The sequence below is a fragment of the Dioscorea cayenensis genome, chromosome 13, assembly GCF_009730915.1.
Source record: "Dioscorea cayenensis subsp. rotundata cultivar TDr96_F1 chromosome 13, TDr96_F1_v2_PseudoChromosome.rev07_lg8_w22 25.fasta, whole genome shotgun sequence".
In the NCBI taxonomy this organism is placed as follows: Eukaryota; Viridiplantae; Streptophyta; class Magnoliopsida; order Dioscoreales; family Dioscoreaceae; genus Dioscorea; species Dioscorea cayenensis.
The window spans coordinates 134,228-139,041 of record NC_052483.1 but is presented as its reverse complement, the minus strand read 5'-3'; the positions used below and the strand labels follow the sequence as shown (position 1 = coordinate 139,041).

Genomic DNA, 4,814 nt, shown 5'->3' with positions numbered 1-4,814 from the left:
ATATATATATATATATATATATATATATATATATATATATATAATAATAATAATAATAATATAATAGGATGTATTAGAGTCTTATTAGAATCATGACTAATTAGTTTGGATGTTATATGATGAAATTTAAATTAATATTTTAAAATAATTAATGTTATTTTTATCTTTAATATTTGAATAAAAGTGGATAAATCGTAAATTTATTAAAAAGAAGAAACGGCTGAGGCAACAAATACTGAAACAAAATACAACAAACATTTGAGCAAAGCAGTCTTTTAATATTAGATATATTTTTATTTAAAAATAATATTCAAATTTTTCTCATGGGGAGCCACCACCAAGCCTCAGAGACTATATTAGTCATGAAAACAGAGTAATTGAAAAAAGGATGCATAAAATACTTTCAGAAAAGAATGCAGTTCTGGCAATCGCCACAAAACCACAATCTCTGATCATTCAGGTTTATACAACTGTGAATCAATACCACTAAAATGACATTGATAAGGAAGCAGTGGGGGAAGTGGTGCAACTTCATTTAAGATCTGTGTAACTTGTCTCATACTTGGCCTGGCTGAAGGCAAAGGATGTGAACAAAACAATCCAAGTTTCAAAACCAATTCCAATTCCTGCAACACATAGTCCTCACCCAATCTTGGGTCCCTTGTTTCATGTATCATACCCTTTTTCCAATTCGCAAACACCCAGTCCACCAAAACCTGTTCCATCTCTTGTTTATTTGGCTCTACAGCCCTCCTGCCACAAGCAACCTCAAGTAGGAAAGCTCCAAAGGCAAAGACATCACTGCTGGTTGTAACCTTGCAAGCTCTAGCAAGCTCAGGTGCCAGAAAACCCAGAGTTCCAACCACATTGGTGGTCTGAGGAGCAGCACCATGTTCATATAATCTAGCAAGTCCAAAATCACCTAGCCTCCCATTCATATCACTGTCTAGCAACACATTGCTGGCCTTAATGTCTCTATGAATCACAACCTGGTCCCAACCTTCATGTAAATACTGAAGACCAGATGACACACCCTTGATTATCTGAAATCTCATACTCCAATTAAGAGTGGGTTTGCCTTGGTTGAATAGAAAATTATCAAGGCTCCCATTTGGCATGTATTCATAGACTAGATTAGCTCCCCTTTGCGCCTGCTGTACCCCAAGAGCTGGACCACATTCCGGTGTCGGAGTTTACCAAGGCTCACAATCTCTGCCACAAACTCCCCTAACTCCTTGCTTAGATTCATGGGAGATTTTTAACTGCAACTTCCACTTTAGAAGCTGGTAAGACTCCCCTATAGACCCTACCAAAACCTCCAATACCAAGAAGATACTCGTCATTGAAACCTCCGGTTGCCTTGTATAATTGTTCATAAGAAGAATCTGTTGGACTCAAATTCTAGCTCCCAGTCTTCATGGAATTCTGAGAACTTTTTCTTCCTCAACACCATAACTATCACACCTACAGCATTTATCAGAACAAATAACGAAATAGCCAAGGGCAGCCATAGTGAGAGAATCTTATCATGCTTCTCCAACGATGTTAAATTTTTAGGAGGAGTGGAGGGAGGCTCGATAGATCAAGATCAGGAGCATTAATACCATTCATCTTAAAAGCTCCAACCAAGTATGTAATGGTATGAATAACTAGTCCCTACAGAAGCAGAGAAACCCACGTACATATGGTGCAAAATAATGCTTGAGAGATTAATGGTGGAAGAAAGGAGAGCAGTCTTGGGCTTAGGTGTCCATAGGGGAGCTAATGTTACATTGAACTGCATATCTATACCATCATAATCTATCCACACTTGCATTGGCTCACTACTCAAAAGGATTAGGTTCTGAAATTTACCATCATCATCAGATGTAAAACCTGCATGGTGCGACTTGTTTGATATAACACTATTTATGTCAATGCCGACATGGTTGTTATCAATGTCTTTTTACTTCAGGGGCTATACCATGTGTCAAACTCAACAGCCAAGATGTGATTGGATGCATTTCCATTGTTTGTCCTATTGAAGAGGCCAAGAAAATAATTTTCTGAGGCTTGGGTGAAGTCTTTGGAAGGTGAAAGAACAAAAGTAAACCCAGAGGTACCAAGCAATGGGTGTTCAGGAAAAATGGCAAAGACAAATGTGGTAGAGAAAGAGAATACATTTTCTGCCCAAGATCTTTTGAATCTCAGTGGAACAGGGAAAAAAGCATGGCCATTGGCATGCATGGTAGCATTGGATAGTCTCAGCAAACCATCAGATGTGATTCCTGCCAAACCATCCATGCTAAGGTTCACATCCCTGAACCCATTGAATGTAAAGACTCATCAGTAGCTGAGAGTGCAAGTTTCATAAGGAGAGCCCAGAAGGAAATCTTCAGAAGCATCTTGCAAGCATTTGTTTGACTCTTTGATATTGGTTTGTTATCTTCTCTGAAGCTTTATATTTAATGGCTGAAAGCAATCAAACGGATATGGTCAGCATCTTGAAGAAGCGCAGTCAATAAAAAGATATAAACTAGAACTAGCGCCCCACAGAAGATTGACTGCCAAGGGTGGAGTGTGTTTAATTTTTTAGTATAACTGCATGTGAATATTGGAGATAACAGGCTTGAAAATTCAGCAGGAAGCCAACATGAAAACTCAAAAATAAGAGTTTAGTTTCACAACAGGGTTAAGACCTGAGTTTGAAGCTCATGTGGATTGCTAGCTAGCAAAATGATTAAATATGATCATAAGGTTAAGTTTCACAGCCTTGAACCCATTAAAACTCTATTAGTCTGCAAACTCTGCATAGAAGAACCAAGAGGATGAGTTTCCAGAGTGAATTATATGCCTACTGCTTTTGGAAGATATTTGTTACAGTACTAGAATGAACCAAGGATTAGCTGCGAATACGGTCCTATGAAGTGGGTCACTTGGTTGTTGGTTCAAGTTTGAATTTTGCACACTAAGACGGAGAAACAAAGACAAAAGGTATCTGTTCAAGTTTGAAAATCAGTGGAATTCCACGCAATGTATCTAGAACACAACAACTGGTTTTTTTCTTCTTATATATATCCCTGTACAATGAGAAATTACTTACACACCTTGTTAAAAATAATATTGGTTTGTATACCTACACAAATCATTTATTTATTTATTTATTTAACTCTCTGACCAGAAGTCAACTAAAAACTTTTATTAAAAAACAAATTATTTTTTTTTTACAATATGTGACAAGTGTCATGTTTGAAAGATAGGTAAGAAAAAGAGCTTTTAAAAACTTATTAACTCGGCTATATATTATATAATGAAAATCTACTATATTTGTTTCTGTTGTAGTTTTTGTTGTTTTGGTTTTAAATAGTGGAATCACATCCCGTGATTGGTCACTTTCTGCTTACTTCACCCAGTTTGAGTGGAGATTTGTTGCTTCAGTTTCTTTTCTAGTTAATTAAAGTGCTTTTTATCTATCTTTTTCATAAATAAATATATATAACCACTCACAAGATTTGTAAAAACTATATTGAATAAATCAAAAAGTTAAGCAAATAAAAATATTTTATAAAACCATATAAATAAATATAATCTTTAAGAACATATCAGGAAGATAAATCAGTGGTTTATCCACCCTCATTTTAAATCAGGAAACAGAAACACTTTCTCAAGCAATTTTCAATCATAATTGATGTGAAAACAAGCCAATTTATTAGAATTTGTCACTCAGGAGTATATATTATCTTCAATTGCAGCAAGAGTTGTAACAAGTTTCCCAATTATAGCACTCCATAGAAGAATGAAAATAGAAAAAGAAAGGAATCAGAGACAAAAAGAATAAGGCAGCAGCAATCTGTGAATGACACACAAGACAAACTCATCTTATCACAAACAAAGCAAGTAAATCTAAACTCATCAACATAAATGGGAGCATACACAGTTCTTTTGTTAGTATTAGTTAGAATAACAGACAGAACAGGTGACGAGAAGGCACATATCAAAAGCGCAACCAGAAACTGAATACCGAACCTTATAAAAACACAGCATCATCATGCTCCAGAATTCACTCAATGCTAACACAGATTCTATAAGCATGTTAAAAGAGAGAAAGAGAGAAGACAATGGCAATGGGAAACACACCACGTTTGGCAGAGAAAAACATTAGTTGACAGAAACTAAGAGCACATAGAGATCTTAAAGCTTGCGGTAATGATGTTCTCTTTGGGACTTTTTATCGAACACATGATGCGCATTTTTCAGAAGCTAAGGGACACTAGATATGACAGCAGCAACCCTGTCCATTAACCACAGAGCACAGAGAAAGATGGCTTCAATTGCGGTCATTGCAAAACATGATTGAATTAGTAGCAGAATGACATTAATGTTCTTTAGAGAAGTTTCTCAGGCAGCCTCTGTATATAAATAACTGTCAAGTATGTGCAGTTTAGCGGTATACAGGCGTATATTTAGTTGATCGTCTCGCCGCGACGCTCGTGTAGCCGTCCGCGACGACTTTACGCATTTTTTGCATGGATGGCTGCGATTGATCCAAGCACAAAATACCGACGTACTGCCTCGCATCAAAAATATCGCTGTATCCCACTTTTTACCGCTACATGACACAAGATAACGTTATCAAGGTTTCATTGTATCAATACAAAATGCACGGATTGAACTAATCTATTTGATAATAACGCTCATGACACGTCAACGCTGACAGAGTGAATCATCCTCTATACGTATACCCGAAAAGCACTACTTTCAAGTTTTAATACCACACAACAAGAGTAATGAGTGTGTAAACTTTATGATATATATATATATATATATATATATTA

General features: G+C 36.2%; 1 pseudogene; it reads right to left on the bottom strand.

Annotated features, from left to right (window-relative positions):
- Positions 1-377: 377 nt before the first annotated feature.
- Positions 378-2,283, bottom strand: LOC120274885 (annotated as a pseudogene).
- Positions 2,284-4,814: the final 2,531 nt, after the last annotated feature.